The following is a 24,442-nucleotide window of genomic DNA, read 5'->3' as shown; positions in this document are numbered from 1 at the left end:
ACAATTTTCAGTTGATGGCTATTTTTCTCAGCCATTGAAGATATTATTTCACTACCTTCTGACATCTACTATTGCTGTTGATATGTCTAATTTTCATCCCTTTGAAGATACTGTTTTTTTTCTCTTGATCTGTTTTTAAGAGCTCTTTCAGCTTGGGGTTCTGCAGCTACACTATGTGACTAAGTACAGTTTTTTTGTTTTGTTTTGTTTTGTTTTTTTATCTTGCTTAGTATTCCTAAGAAACTCACGTAAAGATATGACCAGGGGTTGAAGTTAGAAAGGTAGTTAAGGGTCAGATTATGAAGAATTTTGAAAGCCATACACTAAGGAGTCAGGATTTTCCTTTGCAGACCAGTGTTGTTCAACCTTCATAGCTTGTGCATATTACAGAAGAGTTTAAAAATAGATGTGTTCCCTTGCACATATTTGACATATATAATTTTCATCATAGGGTTAAATAAATTTGTTTCTTGTTAATAGGAGAGAGAAAATATCAAATGTCTACAAACTAAAATAAAGTGAGGATTGACTGAAATCGAAATAATTTATGGGATGCCTTGAATATATCATATTCGATATATATTTTGGTATGATTGTGTCATATTTGAAATATATTTGTGTGCTTACTGAATAAAGCATGCCAATTTAAAATAAATGACATACAATTTTTACCCATCAGTTTTATACAATGTATCTTTAAAAATGTATACTTGAAAACATTACAGTTTCATTTGGAAGACTAAGAATTACTAATCTGTGCTGCTTCAAATGTCTGAAGTTAGAAAATCCCGACATAGGACCAACACTGTTTCCAACTTCAAGCCTCACACTTAACACAAATAGATATAAAACACACACAAGGGCAGGCAGCCCCGTGGACGTAAGGTGCTGGGATTTGTCATTGAGGAGGCTTCCCTGAAACCTGCTGTCATTACAGGTGAGGCCCTCACGGCTGCAGTCGGTCACAAAAGGAGTCCAAACAAATTCTACGTGTCACACTGGGTTTAGCTTCTGCATGTCAGACATTCCTTTCTCCCTCTCTTCTTTTCTTATGGGCAAGCAGACCTGGATGCCCCGCATTTACTTTTTGGAAAGGAATTCATGCATATATAGAAACTCTTCCCTACAATCAGATATCTGCTTCAAAGTGGGTAGGCATTCTGTCTTTTTGGGGACAGAAATGAAGAGGTTCAATAATAACTCCACTACCTCATTTGGAGTGAGTTCAATGGACAAGTCCTTGTCTGTTCTTTGCTATTAAACAGGAAGCTGGCACAAGTTTGGACAGAGATTTTTCATAAAGAACATGTAAGCTTTACATGCTCCATTATTGCAATGTTGTGAAATGTATCTTTTTGAGAAATGTACAAAGATGTTGGTGTACTTTGCTTGAGAACAATAATTAATTAAAAATTACTATTAGTTATTTCCACTGTTTTTTCCCAATAGAAAAAGATATAATTAACTGTATGGTGAATATCATGGTAACTTTAGATCTAAAGAAAAGAATTTGACCTAGGGTCTCCTAGAACAAGGCTTAAGACACATTTTCTGGTTAAGTGTTAGCTCTCGTCAGTCTCAGATTGTACACTTGACAGTATATTACCCACTGAACAAATAAAGGAGGTAGGCATTAGTTATTAAGAGCATACCAGAGCTGAGTTCGAATCCCAGTTTTACCTCCTATTGGTTTTACCCCATAATATCCCACATTAGCTTTGTGAACTTGGGTCATTTTCATAACTTCTCTGGGCTCCACTTTCCTTTACCAGTAGTAGAGGACTAAAATATTATCTTCCTCAGATGATTATTTTGAGGAATAAATGAATTCCCCAGTTTCCTCACCTGTAAAATGGTCTTTCTCCCAGAGTTGTTGTGAGGATTAAATGAGTTATGTGTCTAAAGTGCTTAGCCCAAAGCCTGGTGCATTATATGACTTCAATTAATGTGTTTTAAATCTGCCTTAACAAGCCATCCTGACACTACTTGAACATTTTCACTTCTCTGTTACACTGTCGGAAATGGGGAGATTCATTTGGGTTTAAGAAGCATTCCATTTTAAAAATACAAATCCTTCTGGGTAGTTTATTGTTAATTGCACAGGCTTAAATGCCAGATTGCTTGGATTGAAATTCTGATCCCATCAATGACTATAGCATAGTGACCTTGGGCAAGTTGCTTAACCTCCCTGGGCCTCAGTCTTCACATCTATGGAATGGGGATAAGAATAACATCTCCCTCACAGGGTTGTTGAGGATGGAAAGAGTTAATACATGTTTAGTATAGTGGCAGGCACACACAGATCATTTAAATCAGATTGTCTTCTCTCTAACGCAGCTGAGGACTGCTTCGCTGAGGGGAGTGGAAGTTTAATGTGGGTCAGGGGGCTGGTTGGGGGGAGGAGTGGAGAAAGGGCAGGGTAGGGATGTAGGAGATGGGGGAAATCAAGTACTTTGCAAAGTGAAGCAGGCCTGGGTGGGATGCTACAGTTGGAGCCTTTGGGCCCCTACAATAAGGGACATCAAGAGATGGAAGCGAGTTGAAAGAAAGGAAATGGGAGGGTGCCAAAGTAAATAGCACATATTCCAAAGCTTTGTCTGGTGTTAACTTGCGTCCAGAAAAGAGGGAAGAAATTATTTCCCCCCCGTTACTCTTGGACTAGTATCATAATTTAACTATGTGGTGAATGAAGTAGAGTGCTGTGGGCAGATCTGAGCTCCTAGCCACCATTTGTGATGTTGTTTCAGCAGGAAATGTTTTGTGAGTTACACAAAACAGCGTTCAGTGATCTTTTGGAACAGGATCGATTTGTAAGTTGGGAACTGCTTGTTTGCTGTTGGGGGGCAGGGGTTGCAGCTGGGCAGATCAGAGAGAGAGCCTATGTTTCACAATCGAAGACACCGGAGCTTGCAATGGTTGAGTTGCCTGGATTAGTGACATGGCTAGAGCTAGAACCTGGTTTCCACATTTCAGTTTAGTCTTACCTTCATAGTCAATGCTGTTCAAAAAAACAGGAAGAGTGAGATGCTTTTAATGGACCAGATGGCACCATATGCCAATGAAATGCTTAATTTTTCTAAAAGTAATAGAATCTGAATTTATAAACAGCACTGGCCAAGAGAGATTGGTAATTAAGAGCTGTCTTGTTTTTCTTACTTGAGTTGCATGATAGGAGTCAAGCAGAGGCTGGATGACCACTTGCCATTCTTAGTAGGTAGAGGAATCTAAATATCAGTAGAAGGAGCAAGGGGCGGGGATGGGGGGAGTGGGGAGATTCTTACATCTCCTATTATTCCACACTGCCTAGTTTTGTAGATCATAGTAGGTATCAATCACTTGTTTTCTTTTTCCTTTTAGGTATTGCATAATAATTTCTCATTGACAAAGATCAATTTGTGTGCTCTTCCCTGGGTTGTTAGGAACATTTAGAACCAATGAAACACATTTATAAATTATTTTGCACTTAGAGATAGATATGGTACTCTTTATATATTCTTGCAAGAAGTAGTCGCAAGATCAGCAATGTCATTCATTGTTCTTTCCACCTGACAGCTGTGAGGGCTAACCAGAGGAGGTGAAATGACCAGCCACCTCCCACAGCAAATTCTTTGGTGGGATTGGGACCTAAAGCAGGGACATGTGGCTCCATCAGGGAACTATTTCCTTTCACTGATTAATGGGGCACGCGCATCATTAAGATTTAAAATCTGATCAGTTTTAACAACAGCATAACAAAACAACAGCACAGGCAGACTGAGTAAGAGGGCCACATGGAATAATTCCACACTGGTCGTTCTCATGCTGTAATAATTATGCAAATTGCTATGAGAATAATAACTTCAGTTAAGCACACTCTGTACCAGATGTTGTGCCATTCACCTAACCTATATCATCTCTGAACCTTGCAGTAACTCTATTAAGGAGATTTTATTATCCTTGTTTTTCCTATGAAGAACTAAGGCTGGGAGAATGTCAGTGACCTGCCCAAGGTGTGGGCTGGTAAGGAGCAAAGCTGAGACTCACCCTCTTTTAAGTCTGGTGTTGTTGTCCCAAGCGAGGCAGCAGCATCTGGAGACTTTGGGATTGACATTCTGAGTATACTAGTGTCAGAAATGACCCAGCTGTGAAGAGGCTGTAGTGTTATGGATAACTTGGTGATAATTGTGAGGTTTCCATAAGAACAGAATCCCATTATAGTAGTGAGGGGGATATTTTAAGAATATAAATAATACAACAAATGGAAGAGAACAATCTCCTCTATCTGGCAGTAAAGTGGAGTGGTTAAGACCATGGACTCTGGAGCAAGACTGCATGGGATCAAATCCTGGTGCTGCATTTCCGATCTGTGTGGCCTTGAATGAGCTGCTTAAATTTAGTAGCTATCCCACAGGATTGCTATGAGGGTTAAATGATTACATACATAAGAAATGTTTAGAAAGAACCTGGCACATGGAAAGCATTTGGTAAATGTAGCTAATACTGTGTGTAGTATGTTAATGGATGGTGTAATGAAATTGAAGGTTTGGTCCCCACCTTCAAGGAACTTACAAACTAGCTGGAAATAGAAGGCACCTGTTCATATAATATGTCTTAGGAACAGGTACAACATGAAAACAGCTCCTTTAAGTCAAGGTATACAATGTTGTATATCTTATAAAAATTGAGAAAATAAGACATAAAGAAATAGAAGATAAACAATAAATCTTTCTTGAGAAAGTGAGCAATGACCTGGATTTTGAAGGAGTTGCTGGTCTACCACTATACAAGTTTTAATCTGAGGATTTTGGAAAAGTGACATCCATTATCAACATTGTTCATTCATTAATTCATTTTATACTTACTGAAAATCTTCTCTGTACAAGGCACTGAATAGTCATAATGAAGGACTTCAAATTTGAAATAGCCTGCATCTTCAAGGAGCTTATGGTCTGGTATAAGAACCTGTGCATGAACAAAATACAAGGTAGAAAGTACAATGAAAAAGTCATTGCCAGCTGGCAATACAATGGTTTCCAGAAATTCTATTAAGCACATACAAAACTGGGTTAGTCTTGGCTCACAAAGGAGCTCAGATGCCAAATGTAATAATGAGCATCAGGGAATGCAATTCTGTTTGGAAGGACTTTCTGGGGTACAATAGATATTAGAACTTGTCCTCCCATGGCTTTGTGGCAAGAGAATTTAATCAGGTTATTCTGAGTGTGTTGAGACCCTTTCCAATGGGGAAGAGACTAATCAGAATAAGAATATGTTAAATTACCTAGCTCAAAAACATGACTGATCATCTCCATAGCCCCTCTCCATACCCTGTTCCTGGTAGATTCATTTTGGGAATAAATTATAGATCAAGAGATTTCTTGGTGTGAATCAGATAGATTGATATTTTTCCACTCTAGGAATATTTCTGTTTCAACTATATGAGCACTTTTGTGTCTGGACAATTACTTTTTTTACATTCTTCTTTTTACATTTCTTTCTATTATAACACATTCCTTCTTCATTTGAACACAGATTTTTAGCATGTTACAATTTCCAAGTGTATAGCTCATTTTACATTGGCTACATTTTAAAGTGGTTTCTCCCTGATGACATTCGGGGAGGAAACTATTTCTTTATCAGTATGTTTTAAATCCCACTACAGGATGGGTTATGTTGGAAGACTTTCTGTAGAAAACAAATACTATTCCAAAGGACAAAGTATTTTTTTTTTTACCTAAGGGTTCCATCTTCTTCCTGACTTTTTGTCTCCATTTCTTGTCCTAGATCTTAAATATTATTTTTAGACTTAGATTTCTGTTTGCTGATAATATAAAAAAATTTATATAGTTAATTGAATAGATTTCATATCTCATTTGAAACCTAAGTCATTTGCAGTTAAGCATTCGTTTGGCTGTCCCTAAGGGATTGTGTGAAAGCTGAGGAAAAGTCAGAAAAAAGCTCATGATCCTGAGAAAGAAGGGACAGAGATGTCAAAAGACAACTTCCTGAAGGAGGAAGGAGACTGAAAGACGATTAATTTTTTTGATACCATCAGGTGGCTGTCTCCCTAACATATTGCAGAGATATGGCAGGAGAATGAGAATTTACAATGTGATTTTAGTCCGTAACAAGGGTTTACCATAGGAACAACTAGGGAAAGAATGGGGTGAGTTGATTAAATGCTGCCCATTTAAATGTTGGCTTGTCTGAATTCCCTCTCTGGGCAAGGTGGATCTAGTTCACTTTCTAGGAGCCTGACCTGGACATGAGGTGGGGCAGACCCAGCCAGGGGCTGGTAAATCAGAGAGAATCAGAAGGCATCTGAAAGACATATCATGAACAAATCCGGAAAAAGACAAACACAGTCCAATGCAAGCATTGATCTGATGGTCTGGGGCACCAGGGAAAGAACATGGAGGCACTGAGACTGTCAGGTCTCACAACTTCAAACTAGAACCAAACATTCAAACAAATGTCCATGACTTAGGAGAAGTCTCGTGGTTAACATTACATATGGCAAATAATACTACTTATAATACCTGATATTTAAAAATACATTTCATAGTTATTTTTACTTTTGTAATATTCAACCCTCCTAACAATGCTATAAGGATGACAGGGCAAATATTTCATCTGAATTTTAAAGTAAAAGAAACTGGTTATAGAAAGGAAGATTGAGTTGTTTATTGTCATTTACTGGGAGAATGATGACTACCCCCGGTTCACCATGCTCCCACCCTACTGCTAGTTATAATAGGATAAATATTGAGAAGTATTAATAAATAAAAGATCAGTTGTTAATGAGGAAGCTTGAAAATAGTCTATGCATCATAGCTGATGTTCTAGCTAGGAAATGGTTGGACGCATGGAATAGAAAACTACTCACTCGAGCTTAAGAAATAGACATAGCAGAGAAACACTGGAACATAAAAGGAAGCAAAGCCAAATTGTCCTGGAGCTGGAAGGTCAGGAATCTTCTCTCGTGTGGCTTCTCTGCCCATCCTCACTATTTTTGGACTTCTCTCTGGACCCTGGGTTTCTTTCCCTGCTAACTTGTGGCTTTTCTGTTATATGTTGAGTGCTACAAAACCTTGTAGTTTGGTCCCCAAGGCTGCTTGTCTCAATTTCCCAGTGATCCTCTTCTGAATTTCAGGGAGAGGGAAGCAGAATGGTTTAGCTTGGCTTAGGTGATCACTTCTGGCAGTTGGGAGAGGAATGTTTATCCATTCAAACATAGTCACTTAGGACCACCATTTTAGCAGGGGCTATGGGTGGTGGCAGACGTGTGGGTGAAGAGGATAGCAAAATATCTGATCATAAGCTATCGGTATAGCCCTGTAATTAAATCCCCCAAAGAAGACAATATTTCTATTCAGTATTTGTAACAAAATATCATATTCAAGAGCATTGTTTATCATACTACAATGTCTAACTTTGGTCATTTCAACCAACAACTACATTACTAAACTATCATTTAGCAATGATTCAGAGGAGAGTCACAAAGCTGATTTTAATTTGAAATTATGCCCTTTTTAATAAAGTTAATGGAGGCATTAAATCAGGAGAATAAAAATAATTTTAAAAAACAGATACAAAATGTTAAAGATACAAAGGAGGGCACATTGAACGGTTAGTCTCCCTTCTACCTATGTCCTCGGCCACCTGTTCCTTCTACTGAAGGTAATAATCATTATCAATTCTCATGTATTCTTCTAGATATGCTCTCTATATACAAGCACACTGTTTCACATTTTGCTTTTTTTCAATACACTTTAGAATCATTTCATATGAGTACATCTAAGAGTGACCTCATTATTTTTAATGGCTGCATGGTATTCCACAGCATGGATGCGACATGGGTTTTTTTAATGTTTCCTATCATTGGCATTTAGAGTATGTTTCTAGTCTTCAGCTATTAGCATCCTCATATATACAAAACTCACAAATGTGTTTGTAGGATAAATTCCTATAAATTCCATTTCTGGGTTAAAAGGAATATACACTTTTAATTTAGAAAGAAATTGCTAAATTGCTCTCTATAGAGATTTTGCCAGTTTCTCCCAGTTACCAATTTAAAACATCACTGGTTTACCCATAATTTTTGTTCAGTGTAGAATTACAACATGGTTAGGTTTAGAGTCTTTTTCTTTCTGGGAAGTTTCCTTAATTTTATCATCCAACCTCCTGTTGACGTTTTAATATTGGTCATTATATTTTTAATTTATAAGAGTTTTTTTTTTCTGTCCTATGATTGCAGAAAACATAGCATCCTAGTTTTATTTAATGAATGCAATCTTGTGTCTCTTAAGAGATATTAAGTTAAAAAAAATTTCCCCCTGCTTCCTGCATTTTTTGTGATGGTGGTGATTAGAGGTTTTCCTAAAATGTTTGAAGATGCTTGACTATTCATATTTAAGAGTCAGATACCTCTCTCCAGTCTCTCTGGTTTAATTCTCCATAGAGCAAATGTCCATTTTCCCTGTAGAGTGGGTGAAGGATGATAGCTTGGAATAGGACAGGTGCTGGAGTATCCAACTGTTCCTTATGTAGGCCTTTAACCAATCCTGTTTTTAGGGACCTTTATCACCCCCACTTTCTGCAATACCTGGTATCTTCAATTCCTACAACTTTCCAAAGTTCTGCTGTGCAAACCACCTAGTTTCTTTTATTTTGACTTTCACCTCTACAGGTGGTTAATTGCATTTTTCCCGACTTGGATAAATCTATTGACTACTCATCTTCTTTTCTTTTCCCCCATCTTCCAAAATTTCTCATTTGTTGTCATTTCCTCCTTACTGTTCTTTTTGTCCTTTATTGTAATTTTAGAGGAATTTTGGGAGTAGCAGAGATAAACATGTATATTCAATTCACCAAGTTAGAAAATGGTCAATAAATTGTTTATCATCTACCAGAAGCCCTGCCTCTCTTCTGGATAGATTTCAAAATTAATAACATTGATAGGAAATAAAAGTACTGAAATATAAGTAGATCTTTCCAAGTATTACTAAGATTTATATTTGGATATAACTTGGCCCCAAAGCCCATTAGTTTTAAAGTGTTTTTATTTTAGGTTCAGTGTGAATGCTGGTAATGTTTGTATTATAGTACATATCAGTAAATCAATAACAATTTTTTGAAAAGCAACTAGAACATCAGTCTGTTTTTATTTTTGAAGTTATGTTTTCTAACTGGAGTCACAGCTTGAAAGTCAATTTGAAACTAATTTTACTGCCATTTATACCTTCCAAAATTGAATGCCTTTATATAATAACTACTCTGTCATAGGTATAGTGACTTTAAATACCAAATATAGTTGCCAGTCAACAATGAGTATAAAATCTGTGTACACAGGATTAAGTCATAATTAAGAAAGTCTCTCCTGCAAAGTGAAGTCTCAATTAAATACAGTAAAAATTACATAAAATTTCTTGGTTGATCTAACAGAAGTACTTTAAAATGCTTATGTTACTAAATTCCAGAAGGAGGAAGAATATTTCTTTCTGGAATGTGAAACCACAGATAGAATTGCATCTCTCCAGGGAATGGGCTCAATGGTTATGCAGTAATCCTTTCCCATCTGTAATGCGATAACCAGCTTTATTACTGCACTACTATGGTAGAAAATTATCTCCTGCAATATATATTTTAATACACTTGAGTTGCCAAGATGAGGAATTGGACCTGATGTCCTTTTGTCTATTTAGCTTTTCCCATTACTCTAAAACGTTTTTAGATTTTACAAAGCAGCTTTACTCTTAGGAACTCTTGAATCAGTTTCTATAATCAAACTAGATTTTAAACAATGCAATTTTCAAATTAAATGTAAATTGAATATCATATGTTGGATTGCTCACTAACATAAAGCACATCATGTTTAGTTTGCAAGCCTCATTAATATGCATGACATTTTGCTGTTAATTGACAAGAATATATAAGAAGCACAATTTTACATGGAGGCAATATAGATGGAGACTGTAAGCCTGACTACCAGGATTTGATTCCCCTTTTGCCAAAGTGTTCAGTGGATGTGAATCCAAAGAGAGGGATGGGGGTTGAGCTCTCCGGGAGCTTACGATGTATTAGGGGAAATAAAAAATACATGCATTGGTAAGGTGAACTGTAAACCATTATATAATAAATTGCCAAAGTGATAGAATGATACCGCAATTACCCTAACAGGAGTTAGGTGAAATGGATGTGCCAGTCGGCATGTCCTCATGGGAAGAGCAGAGGTGGATCTCAATTCAGACCATAAAGGAAGTCTTAAGGAAATGGGACACTGGAAAGGCACACTGTGGTGAGGACTGGAACGGTAGGAGTGGGTGCATATTTGGTGATTACGAAGAGAAATAAGTGTTTCTTTTATTCAATGAATAACTCAAAGAATGGCCTGGCTAGTGTGCAGAGTGGACAGGGATGATGAGGGGAATTAGTAGGGTAGATGCAGATTACGGAAGTCCCTGGATGCTGTTTTGAGGAGTTTGGTAAACCACAAGGAATATTTGGGGATTTTGAACCAGAGGAAGATGGGAGGAGAGTGCCTTGGGAAAGTTGTGCAATACAGTGAAAATAGTGGTGTAGGAGAAAGAGGGTGTGGAGAGTAGCAAAAAGCTGAAAAACCAGCAAGGAGAACCTTTCTATGCAGTTTGAGCTGATCATTGTGAAAAAAAAAAAAAAAAAAAAAAAAAAATTCAGTAGGATCAAGACTAAATGGATAAACAATAAAGGAGAAAAAAAAAGAGTTAAAGGTGATTCTAAAGCCTGGGAGTGGAGAAGAAATAGTGGGAGTGCATGTTGATTAAAGAACTAAAAGTTTTCAGGTTAAAAAGTAAACAACACTTTTTTGGTTGCTCTTATTAAAAATATACATGCTTCTAGTGAAAAAACAAAAAAACAAAAAAACAAAAACCAATTCAAACATTGGAAACACATAAAGCAGAAAAGTTGACGTTCCCTTCTTCCACCCCTGAATTCTACTCCCTCTTGGAAGTAACCTCTGTGGTAATTTGATGTATAGCTTTCAAAACTGATTTCTATGTCTACACCAACTTAAAAGAAATAGAGATGGAACCCTAGTACACCTAATTCTATTCAACTTGTTTCCTTTTTTTTTCATATAGGTTCATATGGAGCTATCTTTTCATTGTATGGAAATATTATATTTACCCATTTTCTTAATCATGGCCATTTAGTATTCCAATTTTTCCTATTACAAACAACACCTAATGAGCATTCTTACATATCTCTTTGAACCTTGTCATATTATTTTTGTGTGACAAATATTTATGTGTGAAAGTGCTGGGTCAAAGGGTAAAAGTGAGCTTGATTTTGGCAAATCATCTACCAAAGACATATGCTCATTTACGCTCCTGTCATCCATTTATGAGGGAGGTTGTTGCCTACATCCTGGCTAAAACTGAGTATTATAAATCTTATTAAATGGGCAGTTCAGTAGGCAAAAAATATTTCATTTTTTAATGTGCATTTTCTTTCATTATCAGTTAGGATGAATATATTTTCATAGGTTTTATTGGTCTTTTTTTTTTCTGCAGTTATTTAAGTTTTGAACTTGTGGAGTTTGAAATTAGGGTGGAATGTCCAAATATAGACGTCATGGAGGCAATTAGGCAATAGAAGCCTGGGTGAGAATTATCAGTGGAGCAGTCACAGTTGAAAACAGCCATTTAGGTTCCCTGTGGAATCATTGAAAGAGGAGAATACAAGGCCTTGAGGAAACTCAGATTTAGGAAAGAGAAACAAACGAGAGACATGATAGAAACTGAGCAGTAACAGCTCAGCAGCTGCAGAGACAGAAGTAGAATCAAGATTGTGTCCTGTATGCTAACTGGTTAAGGAATTTGGGGCACTTTCTTAAGTCTCTGGGCCTTGGTTTCTTCATTTATAAAATGAAATTTCAATAAGATGACGTTTCAACAATAAAATCCCTTGTTTCTGTAATTTTAACCCCAGAGAGGAGACAATTTCATGGGAGTAGTCAACTGTTTTGGGAAAAATATGGGTGTTAGCAATAAGGTGGTAACTTAGAATTATGAGATTACAGACTATAGATTGCTTACTTCTGATGCTATTGCTTCTTTGAAGTTCCAACGTTCTTTTTAAACTTTTTATTTGAAAATAACTTCAAATTTACAGAAAAGTTACAAGGACACCCAAACACCCTTTACCCAGAATCTCCTATTGACATTTTACCTTGTTTTATAATTTTTGTTGTCTCTTTCAAAATATATTTATATATATTGCATTATTATGTATTATATTATTACATTGTATCTTATAATATTTTTTTCTGTTTGCATTATTATGTATTATATTATTACATTGTATCTTATAATATTTTTTTCTGAACCATATATACATCTGGCCCTTTACTCTTAAATACTTCAGTATATATTTTCTAAGAATAGTAACATAACCACAGTACGGTTCCCAATTTCAGTGACTTTAACATTAATACCATACTTTTATCTAATCAATCTACTGTTTTCCAGTTAACCCAGTAATGTCCTTTATAGCATTTTTCCCCCTTCAGTAAAGGATCCAGTGTAGATCTCATATTGCATTTAGTTGTCATTGCTCTTTAGCTGGAATATTTTCACTGTCTTTGTTTTTTATGATATTGACATCTTTGAAAAGCATACAGTTCTACCCTTTTTAGAAAATAGAACATTCCTCATTTGGAGTTTATCTGATGTCTCCTCATGATTACATTCAGGTTATATATTCTGGTCTGGAATACTGCATAGGTGACGCTGTGTCCTCAAGGTATCACATCTGGAGGTAAACAACATCCATCTGTGCCTCATTTGTGACATTAATTTTGATTACCTGGTAAAGGTATTGTCCAATTTCTCCAGTGTATAATTACTGTTTTTCCCTCCTTGCAACTAATACACAATCTGTGGGAGATACTTTAAGACCATGTATGCAGGTAATCTATTCCTCATTAAAATATCCCCCTACATTTAGCATCCATTGATGATCTTGTGTTATCCAGTCTTTACCCTAATGGTTGCAAATGATGATTTTCCAACTCCGGCAATCCCTGCCTACATTTACCAGTTTTCATTCAACATTCTGCCATAAGCAAGAATACTCCCTTTTCCTCCACATATTTTATCCATTTGGTATCAGCATGGGTTTATAAATCCCTGTTTTTGTTTTTGTTTTTTAATTCTAACCTCAATTTGACATGCAGGATATAAAAGGAAACTAACGTGATGAATATTATTGACAAAGATCCTCATTCACCATTACACATTGGCAGTAATGCCTAAAATTTTTATAAAGGAAGTAGGATATTGCAGTAATTCGTTTATCTGAGAGGATTTATCTGGTAAACACAGAATCTAACATATAGAGGAAAATATGAAAGTAGGCAAAAAGGTCTTTAAACAAAGTAGATAAATGAACAAAAAATCAGAGTTGTTTCTAGCATTTTCAGAGGTTCTGTACTCTCATAAAGATTCAAATATATATATGGTTATTTGGTTTCCCAGGCTATTCTAACATGATCAGACAATTTGAACTGAGGCTTGTGTACATACATGAAGAGCAGTGCTGTAGCAGCAGGTGCAGCAACGAGAAGGGATAGCAGAATGATCAATAAGGTACTATCTCCATCTATTAGACTCAAAGGAATGCAGGAATGTGGTAGGCCATAATTATTTATTATAGGGTGAAGAGAATAAGTACCTCCATAGGTTCTGAAGACATCTTGGCACTCTAGCTCTTGGTTTTTATTATGATACTTCTAGGTCATCAGGAATAAATTAAGCTATCTGTGGGATTTTTTTTTTTTTTTAGTTTTTAAGGCAGAGATATTGGTGATATTTCGGGGAAAAAAATCAATAAAAGTAATTTAAATAACACTGGTTTTAGTGCTTCAAGTTAAAAACCTGAGTTATCTAGCCGAATTATATCCAACCCCTCCCCTGCCCCCTTTCCTGATACAGTCAGATAAATGAGGCATTATTGGAACTGTCTTTAAAGTTAGTATTGAAAATTACTAGTTCATGCAAACATTTATTTATACACTAGTTGGCTTCCCCAAGGGTTGATCCAGGGAAGCATTAATCATCAGTAAGGAAATAAGTCCCTGCTGATCTACACCCTGCATAGAGTAGCCCCTATAAGTAGCAACTCAATCGCAAATTAAGGCCTATGCCTGTTGAAAGTTGGTATATGAATGGATTGTTGATTATCTTTGTCACTGGTATTGTAATACCTGTGGCATGTGTCCTTGATTGGCAATCATGGGATGCTCCCCTTGTATCTTAGTGTCAGTTTTCTGGAGAATGACTGCCTATCTCTTTGAAGTCCCCCTTGCATCACTACCCCACAAAGTGAATTTTGGGTATGCTACCTGGCCTATATTTAAATCAGAAAATTGTAAACAGAGTTGACAAATTTCTTCAAAATATCCAGCCAGTACATATATATTTTTAAAAAGAGATTAAAGGTTAGAGAGATAACAGAGGCATATGTTTGTTACCTTAATTCTGTTGGTTTAATAGAATTAGGTGTTACTGAAATAATAACCTATCTTCCATGCTAGTTAGATTTTGTTTTGACGGTTGTAATGAGATGAATTTTTTAAAACTGATTTTTTTTTTTTACACTGGTGGTCTCTTGTCTCTCTCTGAAACTGCTTGTTCTATATCTACATTACATACTTGCCTTACCCCTTGGAAATAAGTTTGATGGATAGTAATAAAACTGTTATACATAATTGTGATTTCTCTGAAATGACTTTAGCATATTAAATTCTTATTTTTATTTTCTATAATGGCATTTCTTACATAGAAGTTTTTTGTTATACTAAGACTTTGCATATTTCCTGCCTTTTGGCAAATGCAAATGGAATACATCAAGCAACTTACAGAATTTAACTGTGTTAAAAGATGCTCTAGTAAAGAAAACTTGCAGACACTGAGAATGAACTTTTTTTGTGTACTTTTATATGCAAATTCTTAATCTTACCAAGTTCAGAGATATGAACTTAACCCAACTCTGAAGTTTTATAGAAGTATTATTTTACAGGTTATCAACACAAGAAGTTTTTAGATAATTACTCCAAACTCAGAAATTCAGTAGGCATAAAAATTTAGTATATCTACAGCCTAGGTTCATAAGTCTCCTTAAAATCCAAATGAAAACTTTCATGGACCTACAGCAAATTGTGAAAATTACTGGCAGATGTATTGTGAAAATTATTGGCAGATGTAGAAACAAAGTCTCATTTTTTATGAAACCCTATTCCAAGTTTAAAGAATTGCAAGATATACATACAAAAGACAAGTTCTCTATTTTTCCTATTTCTTAAAAGCAATTTTAATTATTTATGATAACAGGATATATATATATATATATATATATATATATATACACACACACACACACATACATACATATACACACATTTAACAAAAGGCTAAACATTTATACAACCCAATAACTAGAACGGGTTTTTCCTTCAAGTGCTAAATCAGTTTGTCTGTTGTTTCTTTGAGGCTTGAAGCAATCAATATCTATGGGAAGACTTCCTGTGTGCAAATTTCTCATCTTTTTATCAATAATCTTCTTTTTTTCTGAGTCTATTCTCATTTGAAAGGTTTATTTTATTTCTTTTTTTGCATTTTCTTCTTTTCTTTAATTTCTCTACTCCCAGTGTTTTCTTTTCCCATGATTTCCTCACGATTTTTTTCCAAGACTTTCTTTGAAAGTAAAATGGAATAAAAATGAAAATGAATTTTGTTGACTGTTTTTTGTTTGTTTGTTTTTTACTTTTTAAAGGGGGAAACTTTAAAGATGTAACACTTTATGAGAGAAAATAGTTGAAGGACATTTTAGCTTCCCCAATTAGAATAAAGGTCTATAGCAGAAGGCAGTCAAAGGGGGAAATAATTTGTATTCTTCAATGCACAAGATTAGTCAATTATGTTTAGTGGTTATTAAAGGGAGGAAAGAAACCAAATGGAAACAGTCAGTTTTGGTCCTTTCATGTTTTATACTCAGTGCTAGTACAGAGTATTCCTTCCACATTCTACCACACATTGCCTGGAGAATTAACTGCAGGATCATCAAATCATCCATTTCCAAATGGTCTAATGACAGCATATACAAAGGTGGCTCCTTTAAAACTTTCCATTTATAGTTACCCCGCATCAAATGGTGCTAATTTTAAGTAGGCCACCCGTATAGTGCACCCTCCAAAACAACACCCTTTCACGGGTTTTACCATGTCTATTTCCTTTTCATCCACAGGAAACATTTAATAAATGCTTCAGAATCATGTTCATGCAATGACAGGCAAATACTGTTCATCTGGAACTCATCAATCTGAGACCCAGGGGATGCCAGATTTCTGTCATTTGATCATTAAGTCAAGGGCAGTACCCTGCAAAATACCTACACAGACTTATTTCTAACACTTCCCAAATCGTAATGTGTGAGATTACTGATCATCATAATTTATAACCCTAAGGCAGTGGGCTGGCTCTTCACATTTGCAGCCTCCCCACCTGCCCTCAGCGACTTCTAAAAACACCACTGGCATTGGCTGGATATTTGATCTTGGGGCCAAATGTTTTCAGACTTCATTGTCTGTCTTACGGGTGAGGTGCCAGCGCTGAAGGCGGCCCAACTGCAGATTTCACCGTGTGGCTGCCCGTGCAGGCAATGGGTGGCCCCCGGCTTTGGGGATGCTCCACCTGTCCTCCACCCCCTCCCCGCCCCCTCGCTCGGCGGGTGGGGGCCCCTCCCTCCAGCGAGCGCTTGGCGGAGGGGCTGCGGCCGGCGGCGCGCGCCGCGGACACCGCCCCCGAGCGTCAGTTGAACTAGGATAGGAAGCACAGCTGTGGGCGGGGAGCGCGCGGGAAAGACCCCGCCGGCTGCAGCCCTCGGACCCCGCGCGAGCGCGCTCGGTTGGTACGCGAGCGCGGCTCCGCCCCGCCCGCTTGGCGCGCGCCTCCGCCAGGTCCGCTCTCCTCCCCCACCCCAGGCGAGGACGGGGTGGATCCAGCTGCCTCCCCTCCCCCGAGCGGTGGCGGCGGCAGCAGGCGCTGAATGAGAGACGCCGACTGCTCTGGTCGGTGAGCGCAACATTAGGCGGCGGCGGTGGCAGCGGGTAGGTGACGGAGCGTGGGACAGGCGTCGTCTTTTCATCCTCCGAGGCTGCGGCCGCGGCTGCACAGGTCGGTGTTCCCGCCGCTGGCCTGGTGCAGAGCCTCGGTGGGCGGTGCGGGGGAAGGAGGGTGGGTGCGCTGCGCCCCACAGGCGGCGCGGGGAATGGCGGCGGCTCCTGTGTGCGGTGTGTTATCTCCCGGCCGCGGGCTCCGGGGCTGCTCGCCCTCGGAGTGGGGAAGGGGCTGCCGAGCTAGGGCTGAGGGAGAAGGGCGCCGGGGGGCTCCGCGAGCCGCGCCTCCCTCGAGGGCTCGACCTCGGAGTCAGTGGGCGACCGTGGGGTCCCCTCTGTAGGCTCCGACCCGGTTCTGGGGGTGCGGCGGCTCCTGGAGCCCGCCTCGCCTGTCTCTCCCTCCTGGGTAGCGAAAGCCCCCGGCTTCTACCCGCGCTGCCCTGACGGCCGGCGGCGCCTCATCCTCCTTTCAGGTGAGCTGGAGCTGGGACCCGGAGCCGGGCCACACCCCCTCCCCTTGCCTTCCGGGCTGCTCCCCCGAAGCCTGACGGCGGCACCGGCCGCCTGCGAATCCGCGGACTCGCGGTCAGGGTGACCTGTTGCCGAGCGGCCCGCAGCCCGAGTCGCCCGCCAGCCCCGGACTCGGAGGGGTTTGTGTCTTGCGCTCGCTTGGGCCCCGGAGCTCAGTCCGGGTTCTGGACAGGGGGCGATGCCCGAGGTCGGGTCTCCTTACAGCAAGGAGCCGGGCGTGTTGGAAAAAAGAGAGATTCCTCACGTATCTGATCAAACACTTGCAAAGCCGGGATATCTGTCTGCAAATATCCGGAATTCCATTGCAGTATCGGATTAGGCAGGCTCATAAACACCATGCTTTGGAGATGATTTGAGAGAAACGCGAGACTCGGGTGAAGAGTTAATATCTGGAAAAAAGCCGTAACCCTGTGCGGAGCTAAATTATCTCCTCCACCAACCCCCCTTCGAAGCTCTTTTCTTGCAGCTGTGTGTTGTGTAGACGCAGGCCAGTTTCAGTGTACGTGGGCGTGTTTGGGAAGAAGCTGCGAGCTGATAGGAGGTACCTTAGTACAAATGTTAATTTGTTTGAGCTGGGAGGGGTGAGGGAGGAAGAAGAAAGGGCACTAAGGTTAGCTGTGGAGGAGGGGCCATTGAAACACTAAATTTCTAAGAAAGCGCTAAAAAATATCTACGTGTGTTTAAGACTATACAGTGGGAACACAAAAGCAGGAATTAATTGACCTTTATCTTTTATGTGCCCTGGATGTTTCTTTCTCAACGCTCTAGTTACCATAGAAAGCCTTGTTTTCTTACCAGTGGTTTACAAGTTGTCTGGTGTTTTTTCCCCTATATTCCCCGTCAGATCTGCTCTTGTTCAAGACTGTTTGAAGACGACCAAATTTTGGAAAACTTTTCAGTCTGTGCATGCAGAGTATTGCAGTCACACAGATCATAGCTTACTAGCCATAAAGCCTGTTCCACCCAGATAATTATGCTTATACAAGTGCTGTAGAATTATAAAGATAATAAGTATATTACTGTTACTGTTGAATATTATACTGTAGACTTTAGAATTATGAAGGGATTTATATCCAAACATTATTATTTTAATAAAAATAACCTCTAACTCCAGCTTTGTAGGCATGAAGTATGTATCAGCTAGCTTCAAAGATTTGGAAGGTAACTGATTAAATAATTTCAGCATAATTAATTTTAAGTTAGCTTTTTTGTCTTTTTGAAATTCAGCATGATAATTTTGACATGGTAAGATCTGCCTGTTTTTCATTATATTCTACCTTTCATTGAATTGAGGAATTTGACTCCTCAAAATACTTTGGGTGTGGGACTCTGAAATATTGTTCACTTTACCTAAATTACTCCAGATTGCAACAGAATTTCAAAGATAGTGCTTACGTTTTCAAGATTGCAGCATACCTTTTTTTTTTTATTAAATTCAGTTTTATTGAAATACATTCACACACCATACAATCATCCGTGATATACAATCCACTGTCCACAGTATGCTAACATAGTTATGCGTTCATCACCACAATCTATCTCTGAACATTTTCCTTACATCAGAAAGAACCAGCACAAGAATAAAAAATAAAAGTGAAAAAAGAACACCCAAGTCATCCCCCCATCCCACCCCATTTGTCCTTTAGTTTTTATCCCCATTCCTCCACTCATCCATACACTAGATAAAGGGGGTGTGATCCACAAGGTCTTCACAATCACATTGTCACCCCCTGTAATCTACATTCTTATATAATTGTCTTCAGGAGTCCAGACTGCTGGGTTGGAGTTTGGTAGTTTCAGGTATTTACTTCTAGCTATTCCAATACATTAAAGCCTAAGAGGTGTTATCTATATAGTGCATAAGAATGTCCACCAGAGTGACCTCTCGACTCTATTTGGAATCTCTCAGCCACCGAAACCATTTCGTCTCATTTTGCATCCCCCTTTTGGTCAAGAAGATACTCTCAGTCCCACGATGCCGGGTCCACATTCATCCCCCGGAGTCATACTCTGCGTTGCCAGGGAGATTTACACCCCTGGGAGTCGGGTCTCACGTAGCGGGGAGGGCAGCGAGTTCACCTGTCGAGATGGCTCAGTTAGAGAGAGAGAGGGCCACATCTGAGCAACAAAGAGGTACTCGGGGAGACTCTTAGGCACCATTACATACAACTTTAGACTCTCCTTTGTGGTAATGAGCTTCATAAGGGCAAGTCCCATGCTCGAGGGCTCAGCACATCAAACTGCCAGTCCCAGTGTTTGTGACAACATCAACAGCAGTCCAGGTGAGGATGTCCAACATATCTGCACCTTCCCCCAGATCCTCGGGGCTGGGGAGGGGGAGGCTGTAAATATATTTTTTATTATCTGCCCAAATTACTCTAGGATGTGTCACTATTTCACTCCAGCCTATACTAACCTACCGTGTCTCACTTCCTATTCAAAGTTCCATGCAATTAAGGTGTTTGAACAAATCGACTGTAGAGTTGTACCGTTTAGAAAATTTAGATCCTGTACCAAATAAATATCTATTCCCTTGGTCTCATATGAAAGTTGAAGTTTTAAAACACAATCAGTTTCAACCTTTATCCTTTGGCCTGGCTTGCCCTGGTCTTAACCAGACCTGCTTCATTTATATCACTAGTTGAAGTCTGGGCTCTTTTTCAGCTTTTTTTTTTTTTTTTTTTGACAGTGGCTGTATGCACTAATACTGACATTCATATCTGCCGAGCTCTAGCTCTGAGTTGCAGGTGTCTCAGAGATATGCATTGTTCCAGGGACCAATCAGGTTATACGCTAGGGGATCAGCATCTCAAAGTTTAGAGATAGGCCTTACAATTCAGGAATAGAGTTAACTGCTGTAAGAGCTTACAATCTAGGGACTATTACAATTATTGTGTCCACGTTAGGCTATGTTCTAAGATTCAATTCTGAGTTTACACATTGTAGTTAGTCCATATTGGTGAGGCATCATCCCTCTCACCATGTTTTCTCCATCACTTTTACTCCTATATATATATTTTCCTACAATTTTATAGAGTTATATTCACATACCATACATTTATCCACAGTGTACAATCAGTTGTTCATGGTATCATCATAAAGTTGTACGTTTATCGCCACAGTCAGCACTTGAACATACTGATTACTACAAGAAAAATTTTTTTTTTTTTTTTTTAGCAAGAAGAAAAAGTGATAAAAAGAAAAATAACATGTCATACAATACAATATACTACTAAGGACAGCAAATAACACCACTACCAAGAATCCCATATTACTCCCCTATATCCCCCTCTCATATACATTTAGCATTGGCATATTGCCTTTGTTACATTTAATGGAGGTATATTACAATGTTACTGTTGACCATAGACTCCAGTTTGCTTTGATTATGTTTTTTCCTGAATACCATCCCTTTTTCAAATTTCTACATGGTTGACATTCATTTGCTTTCCCACATGCAAAAACATTTTTATATTTGTATATTTAGTAACAGTCATTGGCCACTCCAGTTTTTGCCATGTTATACAGTCCCAGTCTTTATCATCTATCTTTACCTCTGGTATCATACATTCTCCTATCCCACCTCTTTCAGCTTTACTCACAGACATCTTTGTTCAGTGTCCTTACAATACCGTGCTACCATCACACAGTATTATGCAGCATACCTTTTTGATAGATATTTTTTACTGTCAGAGCACCAAAATTTCCTAAAAGAGGGAAAACATAACTAAAAAACTGGCTTTGTGAATCAGATGCTTTTATCACACATATGAGTAATCTATTTGTGTGTGTGTAAATGCCTAGTAAATGTCTTTTTCAGTTATTATGGCATTATGGTTGAGACAGTAGTTGAGTGTAATGAATGATGTCTAAATAGATGATCTGTTTATGTTGCAACTTAAAACACTGCAGCTTATGTTCACAGATGCAGTTCATTCATTCATTTATTCTTTCATTCATTCTACACATACTTATTGAGTACCTACTTGGTGCCAGTTGCCTAGTTGTTGGAATACAACAGGGAAATAGACAACAGGTCTGTTCTCTGATGGAGCTTTAGGGTAAGTGGGCAAATAGTCTACTACTTCACTGTCAGATAAGTGTTTAATGTTAGTTTAAACATTTAACCAGTAAAAAGTCCTCTGAGGACTTTTTTGGTTAAGGATTATTGTGTTTTTCCTTCTAAGAATAGTAGGAATTATTGAGAGAGGGAAGGTATCAAGACAGTTGTTCTCAAAATATGCTTAAGTTTATATACATTGCATAGCTGGTTCCCGAGTATACCAAAAATAAACATTCTACCTGAGGTCAGATGATGCACAGTTTACACATGGTTAAACAGCTGTATTCTTTTGGTTTATATAGTTAAATGAAATGTTTGCTAAAAATATCCTATCTTGGAATTTACTTGTTTATAGAGAATCTACATTTTTATTAAAATCTCTTTTTCTTCTGTGTGTGTGTTAATGAACCAGTGCCCTACTATTCTTCCATAGAATCTGATAACCATTATTGCTAAAATCAGAAAAGTTCAACAGAAATAACTTTTAAATAAAAGTGTAAAATAACTTTTGAACTTTAAACTATTAATTGAAATTTAATTAATTGAATTTGTTTTCTTTTTGTTAAACTTTAAACCTGTTTTTCCTGAAAGTTTTGCATTTTTTGCTATGTAAAACAGATACAGATAACTTGGGTTTATTTTTAATGGTGCAAGTGTTTCAAGAATAAGATGTATTAAAATCAGTCCTGCTTTTTGAATATGAACTTTTTATGGTGTAACAGCTATATTTGGAATAAAATTATCTCTTCAGTCTGAATACTGCATCTTTTTAGTTAATTCAGTTTTCAAAGAAAAAGATCATTCAAATAGCTTGAAACTCTACCTCAACCTGAGTGATTTCTTGGAGAGGAAAATGAATGTATTGCATTACCCTATAAATTGTTTCTTTAAATATATTTTATTCTTGTTGGTTTAGGGTTCCTTTTTAGTGAGAGAATGAAAATTGATGTGATAAACTTTGGTAACTTGGAATTAATCCAGAATCTTATTGTTCAGAGCTTTTGAGTTAGGAAAACTTTTAACTGTATAATGGGAATAAATCCTTGAAATGTTTTGTATCTACCTATTCTATGAAAAGAAAAAAGTTTGAATATAAATTTACCCAGTCTCTAATGAAGTAATGACTAGTTAGGGATATAGGAAGGGTATATATAGCAGTGTTCATATGATTTAGGTTGAGGATGCTTGGCGATTGATGTATGCAGCAGAGAACCTTTGTACTGATTCTTAAATGGTACCTTGCTGTGGAAGGAGAGAGTGTTAAAATGAAGTTCTCAACTTGAACTCATTGATACCCTTCTGTTATTTTTCTTACGTGACCTTTATCTCAAAATATTCTTAGGTTGAATTCCATTTTGTAGATAATGATCCATCTTTGTGGTATTAGCCCAAAATGATGCCAAGAACCTTTCTTTGAAAGATTCTTGATATTTACCTATTTCTTTAGGATTTTCTTTTTTTAAATGAAAAGTTGATTCTTTTAGAAGCCTTTTCTGAAAACCCTACCTAAATAGCATCCCCATCACACTCTGTGCCTTTACCTTGCTTTATTTTCCTTGATAGAATTGATTTGTCTGACATTGTAGCATTCATTAACTCATTATTTTAGCACAGCATTAATAATTCATTAACTAACGCCTTCATCTCTGAATGTAGGCTCTATGAGGGTAAGGACTTAGTTTTGTCACAGTTGTATTCCTAGCACCTAGAAAAGTACTTTGCATATAGTTGATGCTCAGATGATATTTGTGGGGTGAGTGAATTAATTGGTATTAAGTGATACAAGGACCACTGGTTTTGTTCTTTTAAAAAAAAAACATTAGTTTTTAACTTTACACTTAAAATACAATTTAAACTTTACAATAGTTAAAATACTTTAAGCAATAATGCATTTTAAAAGACAAACAGTTCTACAAACTGATAATAAAATAAACACTCAGTCTCCTATCCCATCTCTTTATAACTTTCTCTTCCAAGTCCTGCTCTCAAAGCATCCATTTTCAATACTTTAGATATTTCTTCTCATATTTACCTCCAAATTTAAAAATACTTGTTTTTCAATTTTGGCTTCCCACTATGGAAGATGAGGGTTCTTATGCAGCCTTGAAATTTCTCTTCATCCTTCCAGTATAGTTGTATCATGCTTTAGTTAATTCAGTGTTTGTTTAAATTATTAGGACTTTGTGAATATGTTCACGGTTGAACCTTGCATTGTATTGCAATTATATTTCTTTGATTTAAACATTTTCTTCTTCCTTCTCTTATTTTTTCCCCTTCTTCCCCTCCTCCTCACTCTCCTCCTCTGTTTCCTACGTCTATAATTTTTTGCACAAACTGTCCCAATATGTTGAAACATATCACATAATTGATCTGTTCCAGTTTTTTAAATCAGAAAAAAAACCTCCTTTTGTTCAAATCTTCACTGTTGCTCTCTGCTTCTTCTGTGCACCTGTAGCTTGCCAACTCCCTTCATCGTGATTCAAAGAATTCCCTTTGCCTTTTCCCTGTTTTGTCAGCTGTGGTCTGGATCCCATGTCTTTCTCTTTTTTGATGTATTCCTTTGTTTTGATGAAGTGCATTCTTCAGTAACTTTAGATAAAGAGTGTATGGAGCGGTGAAATTTTTGAGATGTTTGCGTTGCTAAAAGTATCTTCTACCCTAACAGTTGATGGATAATTTGCCTGAGCTGGATGTAGAATTCCAAGGTGAAAATC

At 37.8% G+C, this 24,442-nt stretch overlaps 1 protein-coding gene and 1 pseudogene across 4 annotated transcripts in view; one reads left to right on the top strand and one right to left on the bottom strand.

Annotated features, from left to right (window-relative positions):
* The first annotated feature begins 16,798 nt into the window (after nt 1-16,798).
* Nucleotides 16,799-24,442, top strand: part of RALGPS2 (Ral GEF with PH domain and SH3 binding motif 2) — a 214,576-nt gene continuing 206,932 nt past the window's right edge. Inside the window, exon 1 of one of the 4 annotated variants that reach the window (XM_037825267.1) lies at nt 16,799-17,192. The gene's annotated coding sequence lies outside the window, so the exon portion shown is untranslated. Of the gene's footprint in view, nt 17,193-17,257; nt 17,608-24,442 lie in introns of those variants that run through there. The other 3 variants (XM_037825268.1, XM_037825270.1, XM_037825269.1) reach the window with 3 other exon arrangements.
* Nucleotides 16,996-18,111, bottom strand: LOC119512173 (annotated as a pseudogene).

This window comes from Choloepus didactylus, chromosome 2 (genome assembly GCF_015220235.1).
Source record: "Choloepus didactylus isolate mChoDid1 chromosome 2, mChoDid1.pri, whole genome shotgun sequence".
In the NCBI taxonomy this organism is placed as follows: Eukaryota; Metazoa; Chordata; class Mammalia; order Pilosa; family Megalonychidae; genus Choloepus; species Choloepus didactylus.
Note: the sequence above shows the minus strand (reverse complement) of the source record. Positions and strands in the feature narration are given on the sequence as shown.